Source organism: Hordeum vulgare, chromosome 7H, assembly GCF_904849725.1.
Source record: "Hordeum vulgare subsp. vulgare chromosome 7H, MorexV3_pseudomolecules_assembly, whole genome shotgun sequence".
In the NCBI taxonomy this organism is placed as follows: Eukaryota; Viridiplantae; Streptophyta; class Magnoliopsida; order Poales; family Poaceae; genus Hordeum; species Hordeum vulgare.
Genome location: NC_058524.1, coordinates 10,620,250 through 10,641,580, shown reverse-complemented (window position 1 = coordinate 10,641,580; position 21,331 = coordinate 10,620,250).

Below are 21,331 nucleotides of genomic sequence, written 5' to 3'. Positions count from 1 at the left end.
GCATTTTGAACACACAAAAAGTAAGGAGTTCAAATAAGTTCAAAAAATGAAATCCCTTTGTAAGAGATGAGTTCTCGTTCGAAACCCTGATACTTCGAGAGAGATTGTCCGTTTTGTACACGAAGTGCATCCAGTTTTTGTCGTAGCCCTCTCAACTTTTTAACACATGATATGTGGGTGAAATGATGATAGCATGCCAACTTTCAACATTTTCAGAGTTCATTTGTAGTGTTTTTCAATTTCAGGGTCAACTAGCTCAAAAAAAAAGTAAATGCACGAAGAATACCAAATGAAGTCAGAAATTGTTGAAATTTTGTGATGTGCCTTTGAATGGTGCATTTTGAACACACAAAAAGTATGGAGTTCAAATAAGTTCAAAAAATGAAATCCCTTTGTAAGAGATGAGTTCTCGTTCGAAACCGTGATACTTCGAGAGAGATTGTCCGTTTTGTACACGAAGTGCATCCAGTTTTTGCCGTAGCCTTCTCAACTTTTTAACACATGCTATGTGGGTGAAATGATGATAGCAAGCCAACTTTCAACATTTTCAGAGTTCATTTGTAGTGCTTTTCAATTTCAGTGTCAATTAGCTCAAAAAAAAAGTAAATGCACGAAGAATACCAAATGAAGTCAGAAATTGTTGAAATTTTGTGATGTGCCTTTGAATGGTGCATTTTGAAAACACAAAAAGTATGGAGTTCAAATAAGTTCAAAAAATGAAATCCCTTTGTAAGAGATGAGTTCTCGTTCGAAACCCTGATACTTCGAGAGAGATTGTCCATTTTGTACACGAAGTGCATCCAGTTTTTGTCGTAGCCCTCTCAACTTTTTAACACATGCTATGTGGGTGAAATGATGATAGCATGCCAACTTTCAACATTTTCAGAGTTCATTTGTAGTGCTTTTCAATTTCAGGGTCAACTAGCTCAAAAAAAAATAAGTAAATGCACGAAGAATACCAAATGAAGTCAGAAATTGTTGAAATTTTGTGATGTGCCTTTGAATGGTGCATTTTGAACACACAAAAATTATGGAGTTCAAATAAGTTCAAAAAAATGAAATCCCTTTGTAAGAGATGAGTTCTCGTTCGAAACCGTGATACTTCGAGTGAGATTATCCGTTTTGTACACGAAGTGCATCCAGTTTTTGTCGTAGCCCTCTCAACTTTTTAACACATGCTATGTGGGTGAAATGATGATAGCATTCCAACTTTCAACATTTTTAGAGTTCATTTGTAGTGCTTTTCAATTTCAGGGTCAACTAGCTCAAAAAAAAATAAGTAAATGCACGAAGAATAACAAATGAAGTCACAAATTGTTGAAATTTTGTGATGTGCCTTTGAATGGTGCATTTTGAACACACAAAAAGTATGGAGTTCAAATAAGTTCAAAAAATGAAATCCCTTTGTAAGAGATGAGTTCTCGTTCGAAACCCTGATACTTCGAGAGAGATTGTCCGTTTTGTACACGAAGTGCATCCAGTTTTTGTCGTAGCCCTCTCAACTTTTTAACACATGCTATGTGGGTGAAATGATGATAGCATGCCAACTTTCAACATTTTCAGAGTTCATTTGTAGTGCTTTTCAATTTCAGGGTCAACTAGCTCAAAAAAAAAGTAAATGCACAAAGAATACCAAATGAAGTCAGAAATTGTTGAAATTTTGTGATGTGCCTTTGAATGATGCATTTTGAACACACAAAAAGTATGGAGTTCAAATAAGTTCAAAAAATGAAATCCCTTTGTAAGAGATGAGTTCTCGTTCGAAACCGTGATACTTCGAGAGAGATTGTCCGTTTTGTACACGAAGTGCATCCAGTTTTTGTCGTAGCCCTCTCAACTTTTTAACACATGATATGTGGGTGAAATGATGATAGCATGCCAACTTTCAACATTTTCAGAGTTCATTTGTAGTGCTTTTCAATTTCAGGGTCAACTAGCTCAAAAAAAAAGTAAATGCATGAAGAATACCAAATGAAGTCAGAAATTGTTGAAATTTTGTGATGTGCCTTTGAATGGTGCATTTTGAACACACAAAAAGTATGGAGTTCAAATAAGTTCAAAAAATGAAATCCCTTTGTAAGAGATGAGTTCTCGTTCGAAACCGTGATACTTCGAGAGAGATTGTCCGTTTTGTACACGAAGTGCATCCAGTTTTTGTCGTAGCCCTCTCAACTTTTTAACACATGCTATGTGGGTGAAATGATGATAGCAGGCCAACTTTCAACATTTTCAGAGTTCATTTGTAGTGCTTTTCAATTTCAGGGTCAACTAGCTCAAAAAAAAAGTAAATGCACGAAGAATACCAAATGAAGTCAGAAATTGTTGAAATTTTGTGATGTGCCTTTGAATGGTGCATTTTGAACACACAAAAAGTATGGAGTTCAAATAAGTTCAAAAAATGAAATCCCTTTGTAAGAGATGAGTTCTCGTTCGAAACCCTGATACTTCGAGAGAGATTGTCCATTTTGTACACGAAGTGCATCCAGTTTTTGTCGTAGCCCTCTCAACTTTTTCACACATGCTATGTGGGTGAAATGATGATAGCATGCCAACTTTCAACATTTTCAGAGTTCATCTGTAGTGCTTTTCAATTTCAGGGTCAGCTAGCTCAAAAAAATAAGTAAATGCACGAAGAATACCAAATGAAGTCAGAAATTGTTGAAATTTTGTGATGTGCCTTTGAATGGTGCATTTTGAACACACAAAAAGTATGGAGTTCAAATAAGTTCAAAAAATGAAATCCCTTTGTAAGAGATGAGTTCTCGTTCGAAACCCTGATACTTCGAGAGAGATTGTCCGTTTTGTACACGAAGTGCATCCAGTTTTTGTCGTAGCCCTCTCAACTTTTTAACACATGCTATGTGGGTGAAATGATGATAGCATGCCAACTTTCAACATTTTCAGAGTTCATCTGTAGTGCTTTTCAATTTCAGGGTCAGCTAGCTCAAAAAAATAAGTAAATGCACGAAGAATACCAAATGAAGTCAGAAATTGTTGAAATTTTGTGATGTGCCTTTGAATGGTGCATTTTGAACACACAAAAAGTATGGAGTTCAAATAAGTTCAAAAAATGAAATCCCTTTGTAAGAGATGAGTTCTCGTTCGAAACCCTGATACTTCGAGAGAGATTGTCCGTTTTGTACACGAAGTGCATCCAGTTTTTGTCGTAGCCCTCTCAACTTTTTAACACATGCTATGTGGGTGAAATGATGATAGCATTCCAACTTTCAACATTTTCAGAGTTCATTTGTAGTGCTTTTCAATTTCAGGGTCAACTAGCTCAAAAAAAAGTAAATGCACGAAGAATACCAAATGAAGTCAGAAATTGTTGAAATTTTGTGATGTGCCTTTGAATGGTGCATTTTGAAAACACAAAAACTATGGAGTTCAAATAAGTTCGAAAAATGAAATCCCTTTGTAAGAGATGAGTTCTCGTTCGAAACCGTGATACTTCGAGAGAGATTGTCCGTTTTGTACACGAAGTGCATCCAGTTTTTGTCGTAGCCCTCTCAACTTTTTAACACATGCTATGTGGGTGAAATGATGATAGTATGCCAACTTTCAACATTTTCAGAGTTCATTTGTAGTGCTTTTCAATTTTAGGGTCAACTAGCTCAAAAAAAAATAAGTAAATGCACGAAGAATACCAAATGAAGTCAGAAATTGTTGAAATTTTGTGATGTGCCTTTGAATGGTGCATTTTGAACACACAAAAAGTATGGAGTTCAAATAAGTTCAAAAAATGAAATCCCTTTGTAAGAGATGAGTTCTCGTTCGAAACCCTGATACTTCGAGAGAGATTGTCCATTTTGTACACGAAGTGCATCCAGTTTTTGTCGTAGCCCTCTCAACTTTCTAACACATGCTATGTGGGTGGAATGATGATAGCATGCCAACTTTCAACATTTTCAGAGTTCATTTGTAGTGCTTTTCAATTTCAGGGTCAACTAGCTCAAAAAAAATAAGTAAATGCACGAAGAATACCAAATGAAGTCAGAAATTGTTGAAATTTTGTGATGTGCCTTTGAATGGTGCATTTTGAACACACAAAAAGTATGGAGTTCAAATAAGTTCAAAAAATGAAATCCCTTTGTAAGAGATGAGTTCTCGTTCGAAACCCTGATACTTCGAGAGAGATTGTCCGTTTTGTACACGAAGTGCATCCAGTTTTTGTCGTAGCCCTCTCAACTTTTTAACACATGCTATGTGGGTGAAATGATGATAGCATTCCAACTTTCAACATTTTCAGAGTTCATTTGTAGTGCTTTTCAATTTCAGGGTCAACTAGCTCAAAAAAAAGTAAATGCACGAAGAATACCAAATGAAGTCAGAAATTGTTGAAATTTTGTGATGTGCCTTTGAATGGTGCATTTTGAAAACACAAAAACTATGGAGTTCAAATAAGTTCAAAAAATGAAATCCCTTTGTAAGAGATGAGTTCTCGTTCGAAACCGTGATACTTCGAGAGAGATTGTCCGTTTTGTACACGAAGTGCATCCAGTTTTTGTCGTAGCCCTCTCAACTTTTTAACACATGCTATGTGGGTGAAATGATGATAGTATGCCAACTTTCAACATTTTCAGAGTTCATTTGTAGTGCTTTTCAATTTCAGGGTCAACTAGCTCAAAAAAAAAATAAGTAAATGCACGAAGAATACCAAATGAAGTCAGAAATTGTTGAAATTTTGTGATGTGCCTTTGAATGGTGCATTTTGAACACACAAAAAGTATGGAGGTCAAATAAGTTCAAAAAAATGAAATCCCTTTGTAAGAGATGAGTTCTCGTTCGAAACCGTGATACTTCGAGTGAGATTATCCGTTTTGTACACGAAGTGCATCCAGTTTTTGTCGTAGCCCTCTCAACTTTTTAACACATGCTATGTGGGTGAAATGATGATAGCATTCCAACTTTCAACATTTTCAGAGTTCATTTGTAGTGCTTTTCAATTTCAGGGTCAACTAGCTCAAAAAAAATAAGTAAATGCACGAAGAATAACAAATGAAGTCAGAAATTGTTGAAATTTTGTGATGTGCCTTTGAATGGTGCATTTTGAACACACAAAAAGTATGGAGTTCAAATAAGTTCAAAAAATGAAATCCCTTTGTAAGAGATGAGTTCTCGTTCGAAACCCTGATACTTCGAGAGAGATTGTCCATTTTGTACACGAAGTGCATCCAGTTTTTGTCGTAGCCCTCTCAACTTTTTAACACATGCTATGAAGGTGAAATGAGGATAGCATGCCAACTTTCAACATTTTCAGAGTTCATTTGTAGTGCTTTTCAATTTCAGGGTCAACTAGCTCAAAAAAAAGTAAATGCACAAAGAATACCAAATGAAGTCAGAAATTGTTGAAATTTTGTGATGTGCCTTTGAATGGTGCATTTTGAACACACAAAAAGTATGGAGTTCAAATAAGTTCAAAAAATGAAATCCCTTTGTAAGAGATGAGTTCTCGTTCGAAACCCTGATACTTCGAGAGAGATTGTTCGTTTTGTACACGTAGTGCATCCAGTTTTTGTCGTAGCCCTCTCAACTTTTTAACACATGATATGTGGGTGAAATGATGATAGCATGCCAACTTTCAACATTTTCAGAGTTCATTTGTAGTGCTTTTCAATTTCAGGATCAACTAGCTCAAAAAAAAAGTAAATGCACGAAGAATACCAAATGAAGTCAGAAATTGTTGAAATTTTGTGATGTGCCTTTGAATGGTGCATTTTGAACACAATGGAGTTCAAATAAGTTCAAAAAATGAAATCCCTTTGTAAGAGATGAGTTCTCGTTCGAAACCGTGATACTTCGAGAGAGATTGTCCGTTTTGTACACGAAGTGCATCCAGTTTTTGTCGTAGCCCTCTCAACTTTTTAACACATGCTATGTGGGTGAAATGATGATAGCATGCCAACTTTCAACATTTTTAGAGTTCATCTGTAGTGCTTTTCAATTTCAGGGTCAACTAGCTCAAAAAAAAAGTAAATGCACGAAGAATACCAAATGAAGTCAGAAATTGTTGAAATTTTGTGATGTGCCTTTGAATGGTGCATTTTGAACACACAAAAAGTATGGAGTTCAAATAAGTTCAAAAAATGAAATCCCTTTGTAAGAGATGAGTTCTCGTTCGAAACCCTGATACTTCGAGAGAGATTGTCCGTTTTGTACACGAAGTGCATCCAGTTTTTGTCGTAGCCCTCTCAACTTTTTAAAACATGCTATGTGGGTGAAATGATGATAGCATTCCAACTTTCAACATTTTCAGAGTTCATTTGTAGTGCTTTTCAATTTCAGGGTCAACTAGCTCAAAAAAAAAAGTAAATGCACAAAGAATACCAAATGAAGTCAGAAATTGTTGAAATTTTGTGATGTGCCTTTGAATGGTGCATTTTGAACACACAAAAAGTATGGAGTTCAAATAAGTTCAAAAAATGAAATCCCTTTGTAAGAGATGAGTTCTCGTTCGAAAACCTGATACTTCGAGAGAGATTGTCCGTTTTGTACACGAAGTGCATCCAGTTTTTGTCGTAGCCCTCTCAACTTTTTAACACATGCTATGTGGGTGAAATGATGATAGCATTCCAACTTTCAACATTTTCAGAGTTCATTTGTAGTGCTTTTCAATTTCAGGGTCAACTAGCTCAAAAAAAAAGTAAATGCACGAAGAATACCAAATGAAGTCAGAAATTGTTGAAATTTTGTGATGTGCCTTTGAATGGTGCATTTTGAACACAATGGAGTTCAAATAAGTTCAAAAAATGAAATCCCTTTGTAAGAGATGAGTTCTCGTTCGAAACCGTGATACTTCGAGAGAGATTGTCCGTTTTGTACACGAAGTGCATCCAGTTTTTGTCGTAGCCCTCTCAACTTTTTAACACATGCTATGTGGGTGAAATGATGATAGCATGCCAACTTTCAACATTTTCAGAGTTCATTTGTAGTGCTTTTCAATTTCAGGGTCAACTAGCTCAAAAAAAAATAAGTAAATGCACGAAGAATACCAAATGAAGTCAGAAATTGTTGAAATTTTGTGATGTGCCTTTGAATGGTGCATTTTGAACACACAAAAAGTATGGAGTTCAAATAAGTTCAAAAAATGAAATCCCTTTGTAAGAGATGAGTTCTCGTTCGAAACCCTGATACTTCGAGAGAGATTGTCCATTTTGTACACGAAGTGCATCCAGTTTTTGTCGTAGCCCTCTCAACTTTTTAACACATGCTATGTGGGTGAAATGATGATAGCATGCCAACTTTCAACATTTTCAGAGTTCATTTGTAGTGCTTTTCAATTTCAGGATCAACTAGCTCAAAAAAAATAGGTAAATGCACGAAGAATACCAAATGAAGTCAGAAATTGTTGAAATTTTGTGATGTGCCTTTGAATGGTGCATTTTGAACACACAAAAAGTATGGAGTTCAAATAAGTTCAAAAAAATGAAATCCCTTTGTAAGAGATGAGTTCTCGTTCGAAACCGTGATACTTCGAGTGAGATTATCCGTTTTGTACACGAAGTGCATCCAGTTTTTGTCGTAGCCCTCTCAACTTTTTAACACATGCTATGTGGGTGAAATGATGATAGCATTCCAACTTTCAACATTTTCAGAGTTCATTTGTAGTGCTTTTCAATTTCAGGGTCAACTAGCTCAAAAAAAATAAGTAAATGCACGAAGAATAACAAATGAAGTCAGAAATTGTTGAAATTTTGTGATGTGCCTTTGAATGGTGCATTTTGAACACACAAAAAGTATGGAGTTCAAATAAGTTCAAAAAATGAAATCCCTTTGTAAGAGATGAGTTCTCGTTCGAAACCCTGATACTTCGAGAGAGATTGTCCGTTTTGTACACGAAGTGCATCCAGTTTTTGTCATAGCCCTCTCAACTTTTTAACACATGCTATGTGGGTGAAATGAGGATAGCATGCCAACTTTCAACATTTTCAGAGTTCATTTTTAGTGCTTTTCAATTTCAGGGTCAACTAGCTCAAAAAAAGTAAATGCACAAAGAATACCAAATGAAGTCAGAAATTGTTGAAATTTTGTGATGTGCCTTTGAATGGTGCATTTTGAACACACAAAAAGTATGGAGTTCAAATAAGTTCAAAAAATGAAATCCCTTTGTAAGAGATGAGTTCTCGTTCGAAACCCTGATACTTCGAGAGAGATTGTCCGTTTTGTACACGAAGTGCATCCAGTTTTTGTCGTAGCCCTCTCAACTTTTTAACACATGCTATGTGGGTGAAATGATGATAGCATTCCAACTTTCAACATTTTCAGAGTTCATTTGTAGTGCTTTTCAATTTCAGGGTCAACTAGCTCAAAAAAAAAGTAAATGCACGAAGAATACCAAATGAAGTCAGAAATTGTTGAAATTTTGTGATGTGCCTTTGAATGGTGCATTTTGAACACAATGGAGTTCAAATAAGTTCAAAAAATGAAATCCCTTTGTAAGAGATGAGTTCTCGTTCGAAACCGTGATACTTCGAGAGAGATTGTCCGTTTTGTACACGAAGTGCATCCAGTTTTTGTCGTAGCCCTCTCAACTTTTTAACACATGCTATGTGGGTGAAATGATGATAGCATGCCAACTTTCAACATTTTCAGAGTTCATCTGTAGTGCTTTTCAATTTCAGGGTCAACTAGCTCAAAAAAAAAGTAAATGCACGAAGAATACCAAATGAAGTCAGAAATTGTTGAAATTTTGTGATGTGCCTTTGAATGGTGCATTTTGAACACACAAAAAGTATGGAGTTCAAATAAGTTCAAAAAATGAAATCCCTTTGTAAGAGATGAGTTCTCGTTCGAAACCCTGATACTTCGAGAGAGATTGTCCGTTTTGTACACGAAGTGCATCCAGTTTTTGTCGTAGCCCTCTCAACTTTTTAACACATGCTATGTGGGTGAAATGATGATAGCATGCCAACTTTCAACATTTTCAGAGTTCATTTGTAGTGCTTTTCAATTTCAGGGTCAACTAGCTCAAAAAAAATAAGTAAATGCACGAAGAATACCAAATGAAGTCAGAAATTGTTGAAATTTTGTGATGTGCCTTTGAATGGTGCATTTTGAAAACACAAAAAGTATGGAGTTCAAATAAGTTCAAAAAAATGAAATCCCTTTGTAAGAGATGAGTTCTCGTTCGAAACCGTGATACTTCGAGTGAGATTATCCGTTTTGTACACGAAGTGCATCCAGTTTTTGTCGTAGCCCTCTCAACTTTTTAACACATGCTATGTGGGTGAAATGATGATAGCATTCCAACTTTCAACATTTTCAGAGTTCATTTGTAGTGCTTTTCAATTTCAGGGTCAACTAGCTCAAAAAAAAAAAGTAAATGCACGAAGAATAACAAATGAAGTCAGAAATTGTTGAAATTTTGTGATGTGCCTTTGAATGGTGCATTTTGAACACACAAAAAGTATGGAGTTCAAATAAGTTCAAAAAATGAAATCCCTTTGTAAGAGATGAGTTCTCGTTCGAAACCCTGATACTTCGAGAGAGATTGTCCGTTTTGTACACGAAGTGCATCCAGTTTTTGTCGTAGCCCTCTCAACTTTTTAACACATGCTATGTGGGTGAAATGAGGATAGCATGCCAACTTTCAACATTTTCAGAGTTCATTTGTAGTGCTTTTCAATTTCAGGGTCAACTAGCTCAAAAAAAGTAAATGCACAAAGAATACCAAATGAAGTCAGAAATTGTTGAAATTTTGTGATGTGCCTTTGAATGGTGCATTTTGAACACACAAAAAGTATGGAGTTCAAATAAGTTCAAAAAATGAAATCCCTTTGTAAGAGATGAGTTCTCGTTCGAAACCCTGATACTTCGAGAGAGATTGTCCGTTTTGTACACGAAGTGCATCCAGTTTTTGTCGTAGCCCTCTCAACTTTTTAACACATGCTATGTGGGTGAAATGATGATAGCATTCCAACTTTCAACATTTTCAGAGTTCATTTGTAGTGCTTTTCAATTTCAGGGTCAACTAGCTCAAAAAAAAAGTAAATGCACGAAGAATACCAAATGAAGTCAGAAATTGTTGAAATTTTGTGATGTGCCTTTGAATGGTGCATTTTGAACACAATGGAGTTCAAATAAGTTCAAAAAATGAAATCCCTTTGTAAGAGATGAGTTCTCGTTCGAAACCCTGATACTTCGAGAGAGATTGTCCGTTTTGTACACGAAGTGCATCCAGTTTTTGTCGTAGCCCTCTCAACTTTTTAACACATGCTATGTGGGTGAAATGAGGATAGCATGCCAACTTTCAACATTTTCAGAGTTCATTTGTAGTGCTTTTCAATTTCAGGGTCAACTAGCTCAAAAAAAGTAAATGCACAAAGAATACCAAATGAAGTCAGAAATTGTTGAAATTTTGTGATGTGCCTTTGAATGGTGCATTTTGAACACACAAAAAGTATGGAGTTCAAATAAGTTCAAAAAATGAAATCCCTTTGTAAGAGATGAGTTCTCGTTCGAAACCCTGATACTTCGAGAGAGATTGTCCGTTTTGTACACGAAGTGCATCCAGTTTTTGTCGTAGCCCTCTCAACTTTTTAACACATGCTATGTGGGTGAAATGATGATAGCATTCCAACTTTCAACATTTTCAGAGTTCATTTGTAGTGCTTTTCAATTTCAGGGTCAACTAGCTCAAAAAAAATAAGTAAATGCACGAAGAATAACAAATGAAGTCAGAAATTGTTGAAATTTTGTGATGTGCCTTTGAATGGTGCATTTTGAAAACACAAAAAGTATGGAGTTGAAATAAGTTCAAAAAATGAAATCCCTTTGTAAGAGATGAGTTCTCGTTCGAAACCCTGATACTTCGAGAGAGATTGTCCGTTTTGTACACGAAGTGCATCCAGTTTTTGTCGTAGCCCTCTCAACTTTTTAACACATGCTATGTGGGTGAAATGAGGATAGCATGCCAACTTTCAACATTTTCAGAGTTCATTTGTAGTGCTTTTCAATTTCAGGGTCAACTAGCTCAAAAAAAGTAAATGCACAGAGAATACCAAATGAAGTCAGAAATTGTTGAAATTTTGTGATGTGCCTTTGAATGGTGCATTTTGAACACACAAAAAGTATGGAGTTCAAATAAGTTCAAAAAATGAAATCCCTTTGTAAGAGATGAGTTCTCGTTCGAAACCCTGATACTTCGAGAGAGATTGTCCGTTTTGTACACGAAGTGCATCCAGTTTTTGTCGTAGCCCTCTCAACTTTTTAACACATGCTATGTGGGTGAAATGATGATAGCATTCCAACTTTCAACATTTTCAGAGTTCATTTGTAGTGCTTTTCAATTTCAGGGTCAACTAGCTCAAAAAAAAAGTAAATGCACGAAGAATACCAAATGAAGTCAGAAATTGTTGAAATTTTGTGATGTGCCTTTGAATGGTGCATTTTGAACACAATGGAGTTCAAATAAGTTCAAAAAATGAAATCCCTTTGTAAGAGATGAGTTCTCGTTCGAAACCCTGATACTTCGAGAGAGATTGTCCGTTTTGTACACGAAGTGCATCCAGTTTTTGTCGTAGCCCTCTCAACTTTTTAACACATGCTATGTGGGTGAAATGAGGATAGCATGCCAACTTTCAACATTTTCAGAGTTCATTTGTAGTGCTTTTCAATTTCAGGGTCAACTAGCTCAAAAAAAGTAAATGCACAAAGAATACCAAATGAAGTCAGAAATTGTTGAAATTTTGTGATGTGCCTTTGAATGGTGCATTTTGAACACACAAAAAGTATGGAGTTCAAATAAGTTCAAAAAATGAAATCCCTTTGTAAGAGATGAGTTCTCGTTCGAAACCCTGATACTTCGAGAGAGATTGTCCGTTTTGTACACGAAGTGCATCCAGTTTTTGTCGTAGCCCTCTCAACTTTTTAACACATGCTATGTGGGTGAAATGATGATAGCATTCCAACTTTCAACATTTTCAGAGTTCATTTGTAGTGCTTTTCAATTTCAGGGTCAACTAGCTCAAAAAAAAAGTAAATGCACGAAGAATACCAAATGAAGTCAGAAATTGTTGAAATTTTGTGATGTGCCTTTGAATGGTGCATTTTGAACACAATGGAGTTCAAATAAGTTCAAAAAATGAAATCCCTTTGTAAGAGATGAGTTCTCGTTCGAAACCGTGATACTTCGAGAGAGATTGTCCGTTTTGTACACGAAGTGCATCCAGTTTTTGTCGTAGCCCTCTCAACTTTTTAACACATGCTATGTGGGTGAAATGATGATAGCATGCCAACTTTCAACATTTTCAGAGTTCATCTGTAGTGCTTTTCAATTTCAGGGTCAACTAGCTCAAAAAAAAAGTAAATGCACGAAGAATACCAAATGAAGTCAGAAATTGTTGAAATTTTGTGATGTGCCTTTGAATGGTGCATTTTGAACACACAAAAAGTATGGAGTTCAAATAAGTTCAAAAAATGAAATCCCTTTGTAAGAGATGAGTTCTCGTTCGAAACCCTGATACTTCGAGAGAGATTGTCCGTTTTGTACACGAAGTGCATCCAGTTTTTGTCGTAGCCCTCTCAACTTTTTAACACATGCTATGTGGGTGAAATGATGATAGCATTCCAACTTTCAACATTTTCAGAGTTCATTTGTAGTGCTTTTCAATTTCAGGGTCAACTAGCTCAAAAAAAAAGTAAATGCACGAAGAATACCAAATGAAGTCAGAAATTGTTGAAATTTTGTGATGTGCCTTTGAATGGTGCATTTTGAAAACACAAAAAGTATGGAGTTCAAATAAGTTCAAAAAATGAAATCCCTTTGTAAGAGATGAGTTCTCGTTCGAAACCGTGATACTTCGAGAGAGATTGTCCGTTTTGTACACGAAGTGCATCCAGTTTTTGTCGTAGCCCTCTCAACTTTTTAACACATGCTATGTGGGTGAAATGATGATAGCATGCCAACTTTCAACATTTTCAGAGTTCATTTGTAGTGCTTTTCAATTTCAGGGTCAACTAGCTCAAAAAAAAATAAGTAAATGCACGAAGAATACCAAATGAAGTCAGAAATTGTTGAAATTTTGTGATGTGCCTTTGAATGGTGCATTTTGAACACACAAAAAGTATGGAGTTCAAATAAGTTCAAAAAATGAAATCCCTTTGTAAGAGATGAGTTCTCGTTCGAAACCCTGATACTTCGAGAGAGATTGTCCATTTTGTACACGAAGTGCATCCAGTTTTTGTCGTAGCCCTCTCAACTTTTTAACACATGCTATGTGGGTGAAATGATGATAGCATGCCAACTTTCAACATTTTCAGAGTTCATTTGTAGTGCTTTTCAATTTCAGGGTCAACTAGCTCAAAAAAAATAAGTAAATGCACGAAGAATACCAAATGAAGTCAGAAATTGTTGAAATTTTGTGATGTGCCTTTGAATGGTGCATTTTGAACACACAAAAAGTATGGAGTTCAAATAAGTTCAAAAAAATGAAATCCCTTTGTAAGAGATGAGTTCTCGTTCGAAACCGTGATACTTCGAGTGAGATTATCCGTTTTGTACACGAAGTGCATCCAGTTTTTGTCGTAGCCCTCTAAACTTTTTAACACATGCTATGTGGGTGAAATGATGATAGCATTCCAACTTTCAACATTTTCAGAGTTCATTTGTAGTGCTTTTCAATTTCAGGGTCAACTAGCTCAAAAAAAATAAGTAAATGCACGAAGAATAACAAATGAAGTCAGAAATTGTTGAAATTTTGTGATGTGCCTTTGAATGGTGCATTTTGAACACACAAAAAGTATGGAGTTCAAATAAGTTCAAAAAATGAAATCCCTTTGTAAGAGATGAGTTCTCGTTCGAAACCCTGATACTTCGAGAGAGATTGTCCGTTTTGTACACGAAGTGCATCCAGTTTTTGTCGTAGCCCTCTCAACTTTTTAACACATGCTATGTGGGTGAAATGAGGATAGCATGCCAACTTTCAACATTTTCAGAGTTCATTTGTAGTGCTTTTCAATTTCAGGGTCAACTAGCTCAAAAAAAGTAAATGCACAAAGAATACCAAATGAAGTCAGAAATTGTTGAAATTTTGTGATGTGCCTTTGAATGGTGCATTTTGAACACACAAAAAGTATGGAGTTCAAATAAGTTCAAAAAATGAAATCCCTTTGTAAGAGATGAGTTCTCGTTCGAAACCCTGATACTTCGAGAGAGATTGTCCGTTTTGTACACGAAGTGCATCCAGTTTTTGTCGTAGCCCTCTCAACTTTTTAACACATGCTATGTGGGTGAAATGAGGATAGCATTCCAACTTTCAACATTTTCAGAGTTCATTTGTAGTGCTTTTCAATTTCAGGGTCAACTAGCTCAAAAAAAAAGTAAATGCACGAAGAATACCAAATGAAGTCAGAAATTGTTGAAATTTTGTGATGTGCCTTTGAATGGTGCATTTTGAACACAATGGAGTTCAAATAAGTTCAAAAAATGAAATCCCTTTGTAAGAGATGAGTTCTCGTTCGAAACCCTGATACTTCGAGAGAGATTGTCCGTTTTGTACACGAAGTGCATCCAGTTTTTGTCGTAGCCCTCTCAACTTTTTAACACATGCTATGTGGGTGAAATGATGATAGCATGCCAACTTTCAACATTTTCAGAGTTCATCTGTAGTGCTTTTCAATTTCAGGGTCAACTAGCTAAAAAAAAGTAAATGCACGAAGAATACCAAATGAAGTCAGAAATTGTTGAAATTTTGTGATGTGCCTTTGAATGGTGCATTTTGAACACACAAAAAGTATGGAGTTCAAATAAGTTCAAAAAATGAAATCCCTTTGTAAGAGATGAATTCTCGTTCGAAACCCTGATACTTCGAGAGAGATTGTCCGTTTTGTACACGAAGTGCATCCAGTTTTTGTCGTAGCCCTCTCAACTTTTTAACACATGCTATGTGGGTGAAATGATGATAGCATTCCAACTTTCAACATTTTCAGAGTTCATTTGTAGTGCTTTTCAATTTCAGGGTCAACTAGCTCAAAAAAAAGTAAATGCACGAAGAATACCAAATGAAGTCAGAAATTGTTGAAATTTTGTGATGTGCCTTTGAATGGTGCATTTTGAACACACAAAAAGTATGGAGTTCAAATAAGTTCAAAAAATGAAATCCCTTTGTAAGAGATGAGTTCTCGTTCGAAACCGTGATACTTCGAGAGAGATTGTCCGTTTTGTACACGAAGTGCATCCAGTTTTTGTCGTAGCCCTCTCAACTTTTTAACACATGCTATGTGGGTGAAATGATGATAGCATTCCAACTTTCAACATTTTCAGAGTTCATTTGTAGTGCTTTTCAATTTCAGGGTCAACTAGCTCAAAAAAAAATAAGTAAATGCACGAAGAATACCAAATGAAGTCAGAAATTGTTGAAATTTTGTGATGTGCCTTTGAATGGTGCATTTTGAAAACACAAAAAGTATGGAGTTCAAATAAGTTCAAAAAATGAAATCCCTTTGTAAGAGATGAGTTCTCGTTCGAAACCCTGATACTTCGAGAGAGATTGTCCGTTTTGTACACGAAGTGCATCCAGTTTTTGTCGTAGCCCTCTCAACTTTTTAACACATGCTATGTGGGTGAAATGAGGATAGCATGCCAACTTTCAACATTTTCAGAGTTCATTTGTAGTGCTTTTCAATTTCAGGGTCAACTAGCTCAAAAAAAGTAAATGCACAGAGAATACCAAATGAAGTCAGAAATTGTTGAAATTTTGTGATGTGCCTTTGAATGGTGCATTTTGAACACACAAAAAGTATGGAGTTCAAATAAGTTCAAAAAATGAAATCCCTTTGTAAGAGATGAGTTCTCGTTCGAAACCCTGATACTTCGAGAGAGATTGTCCGTTTTGTACACGAAGTGCATCCAGTTTTTGTCGTAGCCCTCTCAACTTTTTAACACATGCTATGTGGGTGAAATGATGATAGCATTCCAACTTTCAACATTTTCAGAGTTCATTTGTAGTGCTTTTCAATTTCAGGGTCAACTAGCTCAAAAAAAATAAGTAAATGCACGAAGAATAACAAATGAAGTCAGAAATTGTTGAAATTTTGTGATGTGCCTTTGAATGGTGCATTTTGAAAACACAAAAAGTATGGAGTTGAAATAAGTTCAAAAAATGAAATCCCTTTGTAAGAGATGAGTTCTCGTTCGAAACCCTGATACTTCGAGAGAGATTGTCCGTTTTGTACACGAAGTGCATCCAGTTTTTGTCGTAGCCCTCTCAACTTTTTAACACATGCTATGTGGGTGAAATGAGGATAGCATGCCAACTTTCAACATTTTCAGAGTTCATTTGTAGTGCTTTTCAATTTCAGGGTCAACTAGCTCAAAAAAAGTAAATGCACAGAGAATACCAAATGAAGTCAGAAATTGTTGAAATTTTGTGATGTGCCTTTGAATGGTGCATTTTGAACACACAAAAAGTATGGAGTTCAAATAAGTTCAAAAAATGAAATCCCTTTGTAAGAGATGAGTTCTCGTTCGAAACCCTGATACTTCGAGAGAGATTGTCCGTTTTGTACACGAAGTGCATCCAGTTTTTGTCGTAGCCCTCTCAACTTTTTAACACATGCTATGTGGGTGAAATGATGATAGCATTCCAACTTTCAACATTTTCAGAGTTCATTTGTAGTGCTTTTCAATTTCAGGGTCAACTAGCTCAAAAAAAAAGTAAATGCACGAAGAATACCAAATGAAGTCAGAAATTGTTGAAATTTTGTGATGTGCCTTTGAATGGTGCATTTTGAACACAATGGAGTTCAAATAAGTTCAAAAAATGAAATCCCTTTGTAAGAGATGAGTTCTCGTTCGAAACCGTGATACTTCGAGAGAGATTGTCCGTTTTGTACACGAAGTGCATCCAGTTTTTGTCGTAGCCCTCTCAACTTTTTAACACATGCTATGTGGGTGAAATGATGATAGCATGCCAACTTTCAACATTTTCAGAGTTCATCTGTAGTGCTTTTCAATTTCAGGGTCAACTAGCTAAAAAAAAGTAAATGCACGAAGAATACCAAATGAAGTCAGAAATTGTTGAAATTTTGTGATGTGCCTTTGAATGGTGCATTTTGAACACACAAAAAGTATGGAGTTCAAATAAGTTCAAAAAATGAAATCCCTTTGTAAGAGATGAGTTCTCGTTCGAAACCCTGATACTTCGAGAGAGATTGTCCGTTTTGTACACGAAGTGCATCCAGTTTTTGTCGTAGCCCTCTCAACTTTTTAACACATGCTATGTGGGTGAAATGATGATAGCATTCCAACTTTCAACATTTTCAGAGTTCATTTGTAGTGCTTTTCAATTTCAGGGTCAACTAGCTCAAAAAAAAGTAAATGCACGAAGAATACCAAATGAAGTCAGAAATTGTTGAAATTTTGTGATGTGCCTTTGAATGGTGCATTTTGAAAACACAAAAAGTATGGAGTTCAAATAAGTTCAAAAAATGAAATCCCTTTGTAAGAGATGAGTTCTCGTTCGAAACCGTGATACTTCGAGAGAGATTGTCCGTTTTGTACACGAAGTGCATCCAGTTTTTGTCGTAGCCCTCTCAACTTTTTAACACATGCTATGTGGGTGAAATGATGATAGCATGCCAACTTTCAACATTTTCAGAGTTCATTTGTAGTGCTTTTCAATTTCAGGGTCAACTAGCTCAAAAAAAAATAAGTAAATGCACGAAGAATACCAAATGAAGTTAGAAATTGTTGAAATTTTGTGATGTGCCTTTGAATGGTGCATTTTGAACACACAAAAAGTATGGAGTTCAAATAAGTTCAAATAATGAAATCCCTTTGTAAGAGATGAGTTCTCGTTCGAAACCCTGATACTTCGAGAGAGATTGTCCATTTTGTACACGAAGTGCATCTAGTTTTTGTCGTAGCCCTCTCAACTTTTTAACACATGCTATGTGGGTGAAATGATGATAGCATGCCAACTTTCAACATTTTCAGAGTTCATTTGTAGTGCTTTTCAATTTCAGGGTCAACTAGCTCAAAAAAAATAAGTAAATGCACGAAGAATACCAAATGAAGTCAGAAATTGTTGAAATTTTGTGATGTGCCTTTGAATGGTGCATTTTGAACACACAAAAAGTATGGAGTTCAAATAAGTTCAAAAAAATGAAATCCCTTTGTAAGAGATGAGTTCTTGTTCGAAACCGTGATACTTCGAGTGAGATTATCCGTTTTGTACACGAAGTGCATCCAGTTTTTTTCGTAGCCCTCTCAACTTTTTAACACATGCTATGTGGGTGAAATGATGATAGCATTCCAACTTTCAACATTTTCAGAGTTCATTTGTAGTGCTTTTCAATTTCAGGGTCAACTAGCTCAAAAAAAATAAGTAAATGCACGAAGAATAACAAATGAAGTCAGAAATTGTTGAAATTTTGTGATGTGCCTTTGAATGGTGCATTTTGAACACAATGGAGTTCAAATAAGTTCAAAAAATGAAATCCCTTTGTAAGAGATGAGTTCTCGTTCGAAACCGTGATACTTCGAGAGAGATTGTCCGTTTTGTACACGAAGTGCATCCAGTTTTTGTCGTAGCCCTCTCAACTTTTTAACACATGCTATGTGGGTGAAATGATGATAGCATGCCAACTTTCAACATTTTCAGAGTTCATCTGTAGTGCTTTTCAATTTCAGGGTCAACTAGCTCAAAAAAAAAGTAAATGCACGAAGAATACCAAATGAAGTCAGAAATTGTTGAAATTTTGTGATGTGCCTTTGAATGGTGCATTTTGAACACACAAAAAGTATGGAGTTCAAATAAGTTCAAAAAATGAAATCCCTTTGTAAGAGATGAGTTCTCGTTCGAAACCCTGATACTTCGAGAGAGATTGTCCGTTTTGTACACGAAGTGCATCCAGTTTTTGTCGTAGCCCTCTCAACTTTTTAACACATGCTATGTGGGTGAAATGATGATAGCATTCCAACTTTCAACATTTTCAGAGTTCATTTGTAGTGCTTTTCAATTTCAGGGTCAACTAGCTCAAAAAAAAAGTAAATGCACGAAGAATACCAAATGAAGTCAGAAATTGTTGAAATTTTGTGATGTGCCTTTGAATGGTGCATTTTGAAAACACAAAAAGTATGGAGTTCAAATAAGTTCAAAAAATGAAATCCCTTTGTAAGAGATGAGTTCTCGTTCGAAACCGTGATACTTCGAGAGAGATTGTCCGTTTTGTACACGAAGTGCATCCAGTTTTTGTCGTAGCCCTCTCAACTTTTTAACACATGCTATGTGGGTGAAATGATGATAGCATGCCAACTTTCAACATTTTCAGAGTTCATTTGTAGTGCTTTTCAATTTTAGGGTCAACTAGCTCAAAAAAAAATAAGTAAATGCACGAAGAATACCAAATGAAGTCAGAAATTGTTGAAATTTTGTGATGTGCCTTTGAATGGTGCATTTTGAACACACAAAAAGTATGGAGTTCAAATAAGTTCAAAAAATGAAATCCCTTTGTAAGAGATGAGTTCTCGTTCGAAACCCTGATACTTCGAGAGAGATTGTCCATTTTGTACACGAAGTGCATCCAGTTTTTGTCGTAGCCCTCTCAACTTTTTAACACATGCTATGTGGGTGAAATGATGATAGCATGCCAACTTTCAACATTTTCAGAGTTCATTTGTAGTGCTTTTCAATTTCAGGGTCAACTAGCTCAAAAAAAATAAGTAAATGCACGAAGAATACCAAATGAAGTCAGAAATTGTTGAAATTTTGTGATGTGCCTTTGAATGGTGCATTTTGAACACACAAAAAGTATGGAGTTCAAATAAGTTCAAAAAAATGAAATCCCTTTGTAAGAGATGAGTTCTCGTTCGAAACCGTGATACTTCGAGTGAGATTATCCGTTTTGTACACGAACTGCATCCAGTTTCTGTCGTAGCCCTCTCAACTTTTTAACACATGCTATGTGGGTGAAATGATGATAGCATTCCAACTATCAACATTTTCAGAGTTCATTTGTAGTGCTTTTCAATTTCAGGGTCAACTAGCTCAAAAAAAATAAGTAAATGCACGAAGAATAACAAATGAAGTCAGAAATTGTTGAAATTTTGTGATGTGCCTTTGAATGGTGCATTTTGAACACACAAAAAGTATGGAGTTCAAATAAGTTCAAAAAATGAAATCCCTTTGTAAGAGATGAGTTCTCGTTCGAAACCCTGATACTTCGAGAGAGATTGTCCGTTTTGTACACGAAGTGCATCCAGTTTTTGTCGTAGCCCTCTCAACTTTTTAACACATGATATGTGGGTGAAATGAGGATAGCATGCCAACTTTCAACATTTTCAGAGTTCATTTGTAGTGCTTTTCAATTTCAGGGTCAACTAGCTCAAAAAAAGTAAATGCACAAAGAATACCAAATGAAGTCAGAAATTGTTGAAATTTTGTGATGTGCCTTTGAAAGGTGCATTTTGAACACACAAAAAGTATGGAGTTCAAATAAGTTCAAAAAATGAAATCCCTTTGTAAGAGATGAGTTCTCGTTCGAAACCCTGATACTTCGAGAGAGATTGTCCGTTTTGTACACGAAGTGCATCCAGTTTTTGTCGTAGCCCTCTCAACTTTTTAACACATGCTATGTGGGTGAAATGATGATAGCATTCCAACTTTCAACATTTTCAGAGTTCATTTGTAGTGCTTTTCAATTTCAGGGTCAACTAGCTCAAAAAAAAAGTAAATGCACGAAGAATACCAAATGAAGTCAGAAATTGTTGAAATTTTGTGATGTGCCTTTGAATGGTGCATTTTGAACACAATGGAGTTCAAATAAGTTCAAAAAATGAAATCCCTTTGTAAGAGATGAGTTCTCGTTCGAAACCCTGATACTTCGAGAGAGATTGTCCGTTTTGTACACGAAGTGCATCCAGTTTTTGTCGTAGCCCTCTCAACTTTTTAACACATGCTATGTGGGTGAAATGATGATAGCATGCCAACTTTCAACATTTTCAGAGTTCATCTGTAGTGCTTTTCAATTTCAGGGTCAACTAGCTAAAAAAAAAGTAAATGCACGAAGAATACCAAATGAAGTCAGAAATTGTTGAAATTTTGTGATGTGCCTTTGAATGGTGCATTTTGAACACACAAAAAGTATGGAGTTCAAATAAGTTCAAAAAATGAAATCCCTTTGTAAGAGATGAGTTCTCGTTCGAAACCCTGATACTTCGAGAGAGATTGTCCGTTTTGTACACGAAGTGCATCCAGTTTTTGTCGTAGCCCTCTCAACTTTTTAACACATGCTATGTGGGTGAAATGATGATAGCATTCCAACTTTCAACATTTTCAGAGTTCATTTGTAGTGCTTTTCAATTTCAGGGTCAACTAGCTCAAAAAAAAGT